The sequence below is a fragment of the Neovison vison genome, chromosome 1 (genome assembly GCF_020171115.1).
Source record: "Neovison vison isolate M4711 chromosome 1, ASM_NN_V1, whole genome shotgun sequence".
Classification (NCBI taxonomy): Eukaryota; Metazoa; Chordata; class Mammalia; order Carnivora; family Mustelidae; genus Neogale; species Neogale vison.
Genome location: NC_058091.1, coordinates 48,376,573 through 48,391,994, shown reverse-complemented (window position 1 = coordinate 48,391,994; position 15,422 = coordinate 48,376,573).

Sequence of the window (15,422 nt, the reverse complement as noted above, 5' to 3'; positions counted from 1 at the left end):
TTGGCCAATCAAAAAATCTTTATTTGATGAGGAGAAAATAGTAATCTTCTAGTCATCATCTCCATTTCTTTTCTGACTCTTAAGTGTAATTATCCATGGGCTCCTGACTTCAGGAAGGTAAATTCCAAAGGTAATTTTGTGACCTCATCTTGAGAAGTATCACTTCTAAATCCTAGTAAGATTACAGCAAGGATCTAGTTTTAGTGGGAAACAGATGAAGCAAGCAACAGAAACAGCTTTAAAATAATTTAAAGTATAGGGATAGAGGGAACATTCCTCAGCTTCATAAAATCTATCTATGAAACACCTACAGTGAATATCATTCTCAATGGGGAAAAGCTGACAGCCTTCCCTTTGAGATCAGGAACACAACAATGATGTCTGCTCTCGCCACTGTTGTTCAACATAGTACTCTAAGTCCTAGCAACAGCAATCAGAAAATAAAAAGAAATAAAATCTATTCTAATTGGCAAAGAGGAAGTCAAACTCTCTCTCTTCACAGATGATGACATGATACTTTATATGGAAAAATCAAAAGACTCCACCCCCAAACTACTAGAACTCTTAAAGCAATTCAGGAATGTTACAGGATACAAAATCAATGTATAGAAATTGGTTGCTTTCTTATACACTAACAATGAAAATATAGAAAGGGAAATTAGATAATTAATTCCATTTACTATAGCACCAAGAACCATAAGATACCTGGGAATAAACCTAATCAAAGAGGTAAAGGATCTGTACGCAAAGAATTACAGAATACTCATGAAAAAAATTGAAGAAGATATAAAAAGATGGAAGAGCATGCCATGCTCATAGATTGGAAGAATAAACATTGTTAAAATGTCTATAAAGCCTAGAGCCATCTATACTTTCAAAGGCATCATGATCAAATTTCAACCAACATTTTTCAAAGAGCTGGAACAAGCAATCCTAAAATTTGTATTGAACCAGAAAAGACCCAGAATTGCTAAGGAAATGTTGAAAAAGTAAAACAAAACTAGGGACATCATGTTGCCTGATTTCAAGTTTCACTACAAAGCTTTAATCACCAAGACAGCATGGTACTGGCACAAAACAGACATATAGGCCAGTGGAACAGAGTAGAGGGCCCAAATATAGACCCTTACCTCTATGGTTAAATAATCTTCAACAAAACAGGAAAAAAATATACAGTGGAAAAAAGAGAGTCTCTTCCATAAATGGTGCTGGGAAAATTGGACAGCTATGTGTAGAAGAATGAAATTCGACCATTCTCTTACACTATATACAAAGATAAACTCGAAATGGATAAAAGATCCCAATATAAGGCAGGAATCTATGAAAATTCTAGAAGAGAACATAGGCAGTAACCTCTTTGACATTAGCCACAGAAACTTCTTTCATGATATATGTTCAAAGGCAAAGGAAACAACAGTAAAAATGAACTTTTGGGACTTCATCAAGATCAAAAACTTCTGCACAGCAAAGGAAACAGTCAAAAAAACAGAGAGGCAACCCACGGGATGGGAGAAGATATTCGCAAATGACACTACAGACGAAGGGCTGATACCCAAGATCTATAAAGAACTCCTCAAACTCAACACACACAAAACTGGTAATCATGTCAAAAAATGGGCAGAAGACATGAACAGACACTTCTCCAAAGAAGTCATAAAAATAGCTAACAGACACATGAAAAAATGCTCATCATCACTAGCTATCAGGGAGATTCAAATCAAAACCACATTGAGATCCCACCTTACAGCAGTTAGAATGGCCAAAATCAACAAGACAGTAAGCAACAAGTGTTGGAGAGGATGTGGAGAAAGGGGAACCCTCTTACACTGTGGGTGGGAATACAAGTTGGTGCAGCCGCTTTGGAAAACAGTGTGGTGATCCCTTAAGAAATTAAAAACAGAGCTTCCCTAAGACCCTGCAATTGCACTGCTGGGTATTTACCCTAAAGATACAGATGTAGTGAACAGAAGGGCCATCTGTACCCCAATGTTCATAGCAATGGCCACAGTTGCCAAACTGGAAAGAACCAAGATGCCCTTCAATGGACAAATGGATAAAGAAGATATGTTTCATAAATACAATGGAGTATTATGCTTCCATCCGAAAGATGAATACCCAACTTTTCTATCAACATAAATGGGACTGGAAGAGATTGTGCTGAGTGAAATAAGTCAAGCAGAGAGAGTCAATTATCATATGGTTTCACTTACTTGTGGAGCATAAAGAATAACACGGAGGACATTGGGTAAAGGAGAGGAGAAGTGAGTTGGGGGGAATCAGAGGGGGAGACAAACCACGAGAGACTGTGGACTCTGAGTAACAAACTGAGGGTTTTGACGGTGGGGTGGGGGTTGAGTGAGCTTGGTGGTGGGTATTATGGAGGGCATGTATTGCATGGAGCACTGGGTGTAGTGCATAAACAATGAATTTTGGAACACTGAAAAAAAAAATTAAATTAAATTAATAAAAAGAAACACCTTTAAAATTCAATGAGTTTATATATTTGAAGCAGTACCAGAAACTTTTTGCAATTTCAATTTTAATTTCAATTGGTAATGATGTAACCTCTCATGTTTAGACAGTAAGTTGTTGGTGATGAATTGATGAGTTTATATGGATAGTTTATACTTTTATATATATATATACTTTTATTTATATATATATATATCCATATATATTATTTTATATATGGATAGTTTATTCCTTTTATCCATTTTTAATATAAGAGTTTAAGGCATAGTGGGAATTCAGTGCTGAAGACTTGAGTGAATATTTCAGATGAAAAGTATTATCTTTGAAGGTAAAATGAATTAACCAACATCATTTGAGTGTTTTAATGTTTTCAACATTCACTGGTTAGTTCTTGGAAAAAAGACCACTGAATTTGTATTTCTCAAGAGGATGTTTATGTATCTGTTGATTTAAAATGTGTATAAATAAGATTCCATGAATATACATAAATGTTATCATTACTTTATAAAATATACAATGATAGACATAATGTTTCTCCCATTTCCTGCAGTTTCAGTACCACAGCTTTATGATGAATTTACCGTCAAGTTGACCTGTATATAATCACCTGTTACATAGGTTTTAAAAGGTATTCTTTTGTGAAAGAAATCACTACAGAATTATTGTTTTTCTTTTAGTTCAGAAATGTTGTGGGAGAATATTTAGATTTTATATTTAAACATATGATCTACATTACATTTACTCAAAGTAAATAGAAAAGTGAAATATGGAAGAATAAGATTTAGAGGAGGTGAAAATTCAAAACAACATAAAATGATTAATACTTAGAGAGTTGATTGCATTTATTAACATGTACTTTCTAAAAATAATGACATTTTGTAGTACTTTTAGGTTAGTATTACTAAAATTTTTTGTTTACATAATTCAGTGAATAGCCTCTAATATCAAAATGTGTGAATCTGTCATGATGATTTCTTTTGTTTTATTTTTAGATTCTCTTAATATCCAACTTTGAATCACTCTCTTCTTTCTTCATCCACCCTGTTGAATGTGTTGATTGAAATATCTCTCTAATATATATTTTGAGGAGGTGGTTGGATATAGGAGTATGAAATTTGTAATAAAAGTCTCAATTGGAACTATAGCTATTTCAGAGTCATCCAAAAAAGATTATTTTGAAGCCATAAGACTCTATGAAATCAGTAAGGAACTGAGTCATAATAGAAGGCCAAACCCTGGGCCCCGCAGCATTATGAAATCAGAGATCTGGGATAAGAGGAAGAGCATGCAGAAGAGACTGAGAAGTGAACAGTGAAAAAGGACATGGTGTTCTGGAAGTTCAGATGTAAAGAACAATCAACTTTGTCAAAAGCTACTGACAGATCAGCAATGTGCTGTAGCTAAGAATTAATCATTTTGTGTCATAGAATTCATTTGTAATCTTCACAAAAAACAGATTTGGTGAATAGTTGGAGCAAAATCAAAAATGGAGTAGGACTGAGGTAGAATTGGGGATGAAAAGGAAATATAAACAACACTTTTGAAGAGTTTTGCTGAAAAATAGATGAAGGAAATGGAACAATAATTATTGGGGAACTGGTGGGGTCATGAAAATGTATTGTAAAATGATAGAGCTATCAGTACAATTTCATATTGGTGAAGGTAAAAAGAGAAAGGAAGAGAAAGGAAAGGGAAAAGAGGAGAATCAATGGGGGGAAAAGAGAAAGAGAGAGAATGGATTATGTATAATACAGAAAAGTAAATAAAAACGAAAACAAAAACAAAAAATTGCCATACTGATATGCTTAGGAAAGTAAGTAGGGGTAGGATCTAGAATGAGGAATGGGATTTGGGAAGGTGAATGGGTAGTTTATATCTACAGTGCCAGTTGGGGAAGGTAAGGAGATATGTGGGTGTAGGTGGTGTTAGACATCTATGGAGGTTCTCTTCTGATGCTTAAATTTTTTCAAAGAAGTGTGAAAGAGTGTCATTGGCTCAGAATGAATTGTGAGGTAAGACTGTTGGAGATTTGAGGACAGAAAAAAAAAAGTGTGATAGAGTCATCTGGGGAGAAGAAGATAAAATAAACTAGTGAAGTAGAAAGTGATCACTTCATTTTTATTTATTCATTTATTTTTAATATTTTATTTATTTATTTGAGAGAGAGCGATCAGTTGATTAAGGACATATTGTGAATGTGTAGTGGTAAATGTGCACTTGATATTCAGTTATGAAATTAAAATGAGAACAATCAGCACAATTGAGAGATTTTCTCTTAAACATGGATGGAGGGCCAGAAGAGGTATAGAATTGGATTCAACAAGGGTTGTGCTTTTGCCAAGAAAGTACAATAAAGTGTAACAAGGGGAGGAAGTCAAGGGTCTAAGAAATGTGATGATTATGTTAAACCATGTAATTCCAGCTAAATAAAAAGGAGAGAGAAAATATCAAGATAAGGGATGGTGAAAAGTAGCAAAATCAATGGGTTGAAGATCCAATTATGTTCTCAGCATTTTAGAGTCAGTATATTATCATAAGAAATGAGATAGAATGATAGAAATTGGTGGTCAGTGAATGGGAGTTGTAAAATTGACATGACAAAGAAATTGCCGTTATTGGCATCGACAAAAATGACACATGGGGTATGATCAAGTTAGGTGATAATGTGGAAGTGTAGAGGACTGGATCACTGTAGGAGAGGAATGGATGGAAATGAGAGACTAAGGTGGAGAGGGAGCAACAACATAAATCTTGAACTCACAAGAATATACACATGAGAAGTGTTGGAGATGGATAATAAGCTGCAAACTAAGTTATGGAAAAATATAAGGGAGATACTGGGAAAAATGTGAGGGAATCATGTGCAGCAAAAATGACAGTTTGTGGGGATATAGATGGATAATATGAGAGAAGGCTTATTTTTTACGGAGAAGGAAGGAAGAATGGCCTAAGAGCAGCAATGAACATCAAAGATGTCTACTTCACTTCCAGGCCCCACTGGACATGCACAGTGGTAGTAACAACGGACACCACTGGTGAAAGTTGTTGGGGAGCTAGGACCTCAAGAAAGAGTTAGGTTTTTTAGAAACAGATTGAGAAGAGAATATTCTGGAAAGTTGTGGAAGATAAAGGGGATTTTTCTAATGCTGGACCATGTGTTCTAGAGGACACAGGAGAAAGCATTTAAGAGAGCCAAGGGATGGGAAAAGTGGGTAAAGAAGCTAGCATACAGAGACTGAGAGTTGTCCCCTGCCCCAGGGGCTTCTAGAGGTGACTGAATTAGAAAAAAAAGCCTAAAATTTATTAATATTTAGAATACTAATAATAGAATAATAATAGAATATTAGAATTCTAATAATAGAATAATAATAGAATATTAATCTTCCTGGCTGGATTGTAATTTGGGTGCAGTTGGGCAGGGAGAGATAAGTTATGTCCTTGTCCTGGTGATGGAGTTGAGGAGTTTGGGGAAAATGGGTTTGGAGTCCCAGTGGGGGTAGACCTTCTCCTGACATAGGTTAACAGTCATGAATATGCAGATGTTATAAGTGGGATGTTTACAGAGGATTTCCTGGTTTTCCTTTTGGCCTCCATTGGGCAGGCAACATGTTTACTGACAGTGTCCTAACTCCCACTCAAACCCTGGAGGTGCAGCTATGAAACTCCGGGAAAATCAGTTGTTATTCTGAGTATGTGAGCCCCGAAAAATAAGTACAGAAAGCCAAAGGGGCTTAATTTTAGACCCAACATGCATGTTTCTTCTTGGCCCATAACTGCTGAATAATTAAACTATGGAATGGCTTTTAAAAAATTCATTAATTTTCTTGGTAGCCACAATTAAAGAACAAACAAACAAACAAACACCCGAAACTACTACTATATTCAGGATGCATGGAGAGAGCTCCTTTTGGGAGGACACTTATGAGCCCTTGTCCCCTGGTGCAGGAGCTATGTGGAGATGCTCAACAGAGTTCATGGGTAAAGTAAGCAACATGTTCATGAACTTTCTTCTGAAATGAAGGCAGGAGAGGTGACATGTACATATTTTCCTGGGTACTGAAAGAGTATTTTCCTACTAAAAAGATTGGTAGTGTAGTAGAAATGTGATTTCCTGGCTTCTTTTTCTACTTTAACAGTACCCTGCCTAGCCAAAGAAAAAAATCATGGAAAATTACATTTGCTACTGCACTGCATTCCCAGCTCTATTCCATTTTTTAAAAACTACTTTTCCAAATAACATATAGTTAGTTTCAACTGTATGCATATTCTCAACATCATCCTGTAACTCTCTGAAATGCTGAACTATAAGGAGAGATGTTCTTAATTGTTTTGTTTCTTATAGTATATTCAGTAAAGACTTTATTGTGAACAGATTTCACTACATCCAATTATAATCCATGAAAAATATTTCAGCTGTTCGATATAAAGTATTGAGCTCCTTCCCTTTTTTAAGTAATCTCTCCACCTAATGATCCACCCATGATCAATAGTCTGTGCTCTACTGACTAGGCCAGCCAGGCGCCCTCTAACATCCTTTTTATATTTCAACTTTAAGTGTTTCTCAAAACATATAGTAATTTCCCATAATATTTCTAAATACTGATGTCTTGAGTATTGGCTTCATATATTATCAAATGCTGGATCTTCATTATCTTTGGATAATGAAGCACAATGATAAAATAAACATTTTTGTATCTAGATTTAATATGTTCTAAATAACAATGATGTATATACAACATCCCTTTTAGACTTTTGGAAATAGAAATGTTGTGATAAAAGGACATTTTGTGTTTTTTCACATTTATTTCTCACATTCCTCTAAGTTTGGCTATGTATATATTTTTTAAAGCTTTTATTTATTTATTTGCCAGGGAAAGAGAGATCACAAGCAGGCAGAGAGGCAGGCAGAGAGAGAGAGAGGAAGGAAGCAGACTCCCTGATGAGCAGAGAGCCCGAAGTGGGGCTCGATCCCAGGACCCTGAAATCATGACCTGAGCAGAAGGCAGAGGCTTAACCCACTGAGCCACCCAGGCGCCCCTGGGCTATATTTTTTAATCTCAGTTTACAGAGGGAGAAACTAAAGAATTGGGCAACTAAATAATTGATCTAAGTTGACTCAATTATTCATCCAATGTAGGAGAAGTTGTAAAACAGATTTGAGCTCAATAGACAAACCCAAAAGTCTCAGCTATTCATGAATGCAGAATACTTGCCTGTGTTCAAACTGAAGATTTACAAGTAGTTTGTTATTTATATTTTCATTTAATTCTGTTCATGTAATATTAATTAAATGTATTGTGTAATGTTAATTAAAAGGTGTGTACATTTTATGTGTCAGTCCCTGTGGTAGATGGATTATCATATATAAGACTCCTATAAGACTCATTGCACTATAATGTGGGAATAATCCCCAATTTATAAGGAACCAAACAATTTATTTGTCTAAAGTCACATTCTTGTTAAGTGGAATAGCTGGAACTCAAACATAGTCAGACTCCAGACCCCGCAATATTAGTTGAGAGCTCAAATACTTCAGTGACTATCCAGGTTGTAACAGATATATTTTTTCCAGGTCTAATGTCTGAAATTTTATAGTCTCTATTGACACAATAGCTTTAGATCAATGAAATTGGTCAACTGTTAGTTTCTTGAATTCAAAAAGAATTTTTTTGGTGGTTTTGTGCAAAATTCTAAAGTTAAAATAAAATGCCTAATTTTCACAAAGGCACCAGAACATTCCCTGTTTTCTCCATTAGTTTTTATCCCAGTGAACATTGTACTATTCCTAACAATTTGATGAAGGCGATGAAGTGAATTAGTCCTCCAGATTGTGAAGGCTTGTGGAGTTATGCCCTTTTGGAAGCATTATTTGTTCCAGGAATGTCAAAACTGGCAACTTCTTGATGGCAGTTTGTTTCTCCATCTGCCCCATACATTTAGAGCAGTTATGAAGTGAAGAATGGATTTCATACCATGCAAGTAGGCCTTTCTTTTCTTGTGTTGCCAACCTGATTTCTCGAGGGAGAAGTCACCTGTGTGCTGGGCTTCTTTGACCGGCCAGGTGAAATTGTTACATTTTTTGACAAATCTTAAGGAAGCTTAAAAGTGACAGACAGACCAATGAAATCTAAATACTGGTGTTTCTGTTCTGTTATTAGTTGTAGATTAGGCTATGCTCTGGTGACAAATACACTTAGTGACTTGATAGACAAAGTGTGTTGCAGGTGCCACAGTGAGGCGACTTCCTTACAGACTGAACCTTGGGGATCCAGAATGACAGAGCACCAAACTGCCAGGGCTTGTGAGTGCAGAGGCTTGTTAGGCAGAAGCTTTTCATGTCTTAGTCCAGAAGTGATATAGGCCACTTTTCCTCACAGTCCCCTGTGAGGTCACAAGGTCCTGTCTAATATATGGAAACAGGAAATAGGGAATAAAAGATGATAACATCCCTCTTTTCTCAAAAAATGTATCTTTCAGTATTCTAGCCTTTTTGATGATGCAGATTATATAATCTGATATATCACCCAGATGAGTCATGTAGCTTTGGGGGTTGTTTACTAATTTACTTTGAAAGAGAAATCAAATCTACCACTTTTTGGGAATTAATTTACCCAACTTTTGGCTTTAATGTTTGGAAAGATTGTTTATATAATATTGAGATCTCAAAAATTAATGTTGCATAATTTCCTCAATCAAAAGATAACTAGAAGAAGATGTAAACATTCCTATTTTTCTCTAAAACATTGTGTTCTCTAACATCTGAAACATTTCAGGAGTTTTAAGGACCTCTGAAAAACTTACGTGTCTCTGGCCAAGTGACTTAGCCTCCCAAAGACATATGTCCTTAAATGGATACAAGGAAAGTGGCAACATCCCTCACAGAGTTGTATTAATTGAGAAAATCCATGTAAATACCTACATGTGAGACAGGAAATCATCTAAGTCCTAGAGGAGAACACAGGCAGCAACCTCTTTGACCACAGCCTCAGCAACTTTTTGCCAGGCACATCTCCAGAGGCAAGGGAAATAAAAGCAAAAATCAACTACTGGTATTTCATTAAAATAAAAAGCTTCTGCACAATAAAGGAAACAATCAACAAAACTAAAAGGCACCCTTTAGAATGGGAGAAGATGCCTGCAAATGATGTCTCTGATAAAGGTTTAGTATTCAAAATCTATAAAGAACTTATCAAACTCAACACCCCCCAAAACAAATAATCCAATTAAGAAATGGGCAGAAGACATGAATAGACATTTTTCCAAAGAAGACATACAGATGGCTAACAAACACATGGAAATATGTTCAACATCACTCCTCATTGGGTAAATACATATCAAAACTACAATGAGATATCACCTCACATCCGTCAGAATGGCTAAAGTTAACAACACAGGAAACAACAAATGTTGGCAAGGATGCAGAGAAAGGGGAACCCTCTTACACTGTTGGTGGGAATGCAACTGGTATAGCCACTCTGGAGAACAATATGGAGGTTCCTCAAAAAGTTAGAAATCTATCTTATAATTCAGTAATGGCACTAATAAGTATTTTCCCTAAGGATACAAAAATACTGATTTAAAGAAAAACATGCACCCCAGTGTTCATAGCAGCATTATCAACAACAGGAAAATTATGGGAAGAGCCCAAATGTCTATTGCACTAATGAATGGATAAAGAAGTATTTATATTTAATGGAATATTAGCCATCAAAAAGAATGAAGTCTTGCCATTTGCAATGGTGTGGATGGAGCTAGATAGTATTATGGTAAACAAAATAAGTCAGAGAAAGACAAATACCATATGATTTCACTTATACGCAGAACTTAAGAAACAAAACAGATGGGTATGGGGGAAAAAGAGAAAGGCAAACCATTAAAACAGACTCTTAACTATAGAGAATAAACCAAGGATTGTGGGAGAGGTAGTGGTGGGGGATGTGCTAAATGGGTGACGACCATTAAGAAGAACAGTTATTGTGATGATCACTAGGTGCCATATGTAAGTGATGAACCACTAAATTCTATTTCTGAAACTATTATTACCCTACATGTTAATTAACTGGAATTTAAATAAAAACTTGAAATTACAAGTAAGATATATAAATAAATAAAAATAAAATGGGATTGGGGCACCTGGGTGGTTCATTTGGTTGAGCATCTACCTTCAGCTCAGGTCATGATCCCAGGGTCCTGGGATGGAGCCCCACATTAGACTCCCTGCAGAGCAGGGAGCCTGCTTCTCCCTCTCCCTCTGCCTGCCAGTCACCTTCCTTGTGCACTCATGCTCCCTCACGAATGCTCTCTCTCACTCTCTGTCAAATAAGTAAATAAAATCTTTGAAATAAATAAATAAAATAAAATGGGATAATGCTAAAAAAGAAAAGTATAATAGTTCTTGGAGTTACTGAACTTCAGTGAAGTTAACTAGTACTATACAGAGCTGAAAAAGTGATAATTATATCTATGTCAGGTTTGAGCCAAACCCAGGTATATATATCCACTTGTTATTTATAGATTTCCCAAATGCTAAAATGCTATTAAAGTCTTTTCATAAATAATTGTTCACAACCTTTGAAAGTCATTAAATGAAAACATTCTAACACATCTTATCCTGATAGTTTGTTTTTAATGCCTTTGATGATTTTTTCTGCACCTGTTCTGTGATTTTTAACATTAAACTCTTTCTGGGGTGCTTGGGTGGCTCATTGGGTTAAAGCCTCTGCCTTCAGCTCAGGTCGGGATCCCAGGGTCCTGCGATCGAGCCTCGTGTCGGGCTCTCTGCTTGGAGGGGAGCCTGTTCTACCTCTCTCCCTGCCTGCCTCTCTGCCTGCTTATGATCTCTGTCTGTTGAATAAAATAAAATCTTAAAAAAAATCTCTTTATGTGGACTTAATTTCCACAAATAACATATAAATCCCAGAACATATAATTTAAGTGTAATTGTTGTAGACATGTAAAAATTATAGAATAAGAAATGTTATATAATTTTCAATTTTCAGTACTCTTTTAACTTCATGTTTAGGGTTGTATTATTACAGGTTGCATTGTGTCCTTTTCAAAGCTTACATACTGGAGTCTTAATCCCCAATACCTCAGAATGTGATCTTATTTGGAAGTAGAGACGCTGCAGATGTAATTAGTTAAGAAGAGATCATACTGGATTAGGGTGGGCTCCTAGTCCAGTATGAATTGGTGTCCTTACAAAAAAGGAAATTTTGACACAGGGACAACATACAGAGTGAAGATGAAGTGAAGACACAGGGGAATACTATCTACAGGCCAAGGGATGTCTGAGGTCACCACTCTCAGAAAGAATCAATCCTGCCAACAGCTCAGTCTTAGACTTCTAGGCTCCAGAATTGTGAAACAATAAATTTCTGTCATTTAAGCCATCCAGTTTGTGGTATTTTGTCATTATAGCCTTAGAAAACATATGCAGGTTGTCATGCATTTCAATCTTATATGTATCTTAAACTCCACTAGAAATGACTAATATTAAAAAAATTATGAATATTGATTTACATTTCCAGCACTTTATGAGGAAATCTTGCAAGACAGGCATAATCTGAGATCCCTTACCTCAGCTACATAACTTGCCCAGATATTAAATTGTAAAACTCTTAAGCAACCATGTGAATAGATTAGTAAAAATGTATTTTTTTTTTTTTAAGTAGAGGGAGTTTCTTATCTCCAACTGTCTAGGGCATTATGTTTTGCAAACTAATCTGTGTAACTCTGCTCCTGAAATCTATATTCAGTGAAGGGGTGCACATCTTTGCACTCTGTCACATGGGTAGTCAGCAAAGATTAATTGCTCATCCTCAAACTAGCTGGAGATATAAATGCCTTTTGTTGACAGTGGGAGGTTTTGTCATGTCAATAGATCTTTCCTTGGATCAAGTTTATATAAACTAAATTTATCTCTAGGCTTTGGACATCAGAAGGCAGAAGACAGAAGAACTTGTGGTACCATGAATAGGTATCTCTTTTGGGCTATATAGTAATATCTTAGCTGTTTGGAATTTAGTGTCTATGTGCACTTCATATAGCAACACTCTCTTGGGTCTTTATTACAGTGGTTCCTGATTTTTTCAAATGATTTTTTTGTTTGTATATAAATAGTTGAAGCTCACAATAGATCATTTGTAAAGTCCTTTAGCTGTACTTCTAATAAAAGCATTAAAGATTTGTTTTCAGAGCTACAACTGTTTATACTGTGGCTCTAAACCTGAGCTTTAAATACAAATAAAATTTCTCTTTTCAGTTTGCTTCTTCCTCTTCTCTTCCACTTTTCTCCCATTTATATTGTGGTAACGAACACTTGATGTCATAAAATATCCCCTTAGGAGCAATTGAATGTGTGTCTAACTGGGAAGAGGATGTGTAGACTCTAAATCAAGTTTATTTTACCCAAGAGGTGCTACTGTAATGTTTGTGAGGCCAGAGTACGCAAGACAGAGATCAAACTTGGGAGCTAACCTCTCATCATTACCTTTGTGATTGCCAATTTGAATCTTTCTTTCTTTCTTTCTTTTTTTAATGGGAGACTTTTATTTTCCCATTTTTGTGTCCTCAAGTAGAATCCTACAAACATAAAATTTCTTTTTTATAAAATTGACAGTTGTAAAAAGAAAATCCTAAGGATACTCATTGTCCCTGATGAGTAGAATTTGATTCTGTTCTTCACCTGCCAACCCTAGCTTAATGTCTCCAGTGCTATGTTGTCAAATTGCTATATATTCATTTTTACCTTATGAATATCAACTGTGTCTTATTTATCTGGATATTGTTTTTATCTCCCAGAATGGAAATCATTCTTTCATGTCACTTGAATGTACTTTAGCTTTGATGACAAATCCTCCAGGGTATGTGTTGAATAATATCGTGTATCTTCTCTAAGTTCCTAGACTTGTGAGAAACATTTATATGTGAAGATTATGACTTAATTTTGGGCCACCTGCTGTTCTGGTCTATGTAACATGATTTACCTGTGGTTGTTTTTAAGCTTTAAGATATAATTCATTTCTGTATTCCATTATGTAAAGTTATTTAATGCCATGATCTTAAAAATTAACATATTATAGACACTTTCTATCATAGGTTCCTTATTTTTTATAAGAATAGAACTGTTCATGGCAGTCCATTATCAGTAGTAGTGAGTGACCTTGAACTCTGATCTACCTTTCCATACACATTCCACACACATCACCATATCACTCTGCTTCAAAACTCTACTAGTGAGGTGTGATGGCTCTGATGCTTCAATTCACTGTTTTCAATTCACCTAACAACTTGGAAGAAATATTGTGGACTGTAGCAGTTGGGTTTTGAAAATTTTTCAACTGTAATGAAAAATTCGCTCTTCTAACTTGAGCCAATTTTCCCATTAGTATGTCTTCTGAGTCATTTATAAGATGGTTCTGTTGCCCCTGGGATTATTCTTGGAAGAAACGTTCTCTAATTAATATTCAGTTCTCTAGTTCTGTCACACAAGGTCCAGCACACATGTATATCAGCACATAATAGGCTCTCAATAAATATTATTTCCTTCTCTGCTTTCTCTTCAGTAACTTAAAACATTCTTATTTATATATTTTGCCTCTCTTTTTCCCTTTGGTTTAAAATTCTGATTCCTAACATTGTGAAGACAAAGAATACAATTCCTATCCTCCTCCTCATTTTCATTTTGAAAGTCTATCTTCCTAGACCTTTATATATATATATATATATATATATATATACACACACACATGTATGTTATATATATTTCTATAACATAATACATATATGCTTATATGAAAATCATAAATATATGAATATATATATCTATATATAATGCAATGGCTATTTCTCTGGTCTTTGCTTCTCTGTATTCTTGCTATTTCTCTCATGTGGAAAATATATTAGGGTTTAGTCTAAGCCTCTTATCTTTTTTCTCATTTTTTATTCTTTGAAAATACTTCTTTTGGTAAATCTACAAACCTGATCCTGGGTTTCAGTTTTATATTCTTCCAACTCTTTGCTAATTCTTATTATCTTGAAACCACGTTAAATTCTCTATGCTTAAACACTTCATAACTGTCTTTACTTTTGAGTAACTGTCCTACTTCTATTTTTGATATATCTGTTCTTTATCTGATTCAATATTTCCTTTGCAGAATCAGCCCCCACCGACTAGAGTTGACTATGATTTGTTGAGGTCCTTTATTCATTTTTTTTTTTTTTTCTTTCTCACTGCTGCCATTATTTCAATCGCCAAACTTTAAATAGCCACTTGGACTGCTCTTGCCTTAAGTCTCCCTCCCTATTTGAATTCTCCTGACTTACTGCTGATATTTCTAACCCCAAACTTCAAGCGTGTACCTTCTTTGGTCAGATATACTTAATGGTTTTTCATTGTCATACTGTAAAATACAAAATCTTTAGATTTTCAGTGAAGGTTCTTGCAGTGTATCCTTAAAATCCAGTTGTACCTCATCTTCTACTATTTCACTTTGCAGATTCCCCAAGCTGATCAAAATCCCATAATCTGAACTTTAAAAATCTGATTCTATGTGTATTAGAAGAGTTAAAATATATATGTATCATATGTCTACTTATAAGACTCTCTTTTATAGATTCATTGAGATTTGATGTTGAGAAAATTCAAATTGCTGTGGAGCTAGTGTAAGTGATAAATGACAATAAATTTGATTTTATTATATTTTTTCCTGATAAAGCTGAACTTATTTACTAATGTACTAAGTGTCTGAAAACTTGTTCTATGCTTTTCTGTGATCTTTGTGATCAAACTGAAATCTCCCTTGGGTAATTTTGGCAATGTTAAAAATTTATAATTATTTTTAGGTTCCAGCTTTAATTCAACAAGATGTTTGCTTTAATTGCTAAAAATTTTGTTTCGAAGATACCTGAAAACACTTGTTAACTAATATGGACTATAAAGTCATAAT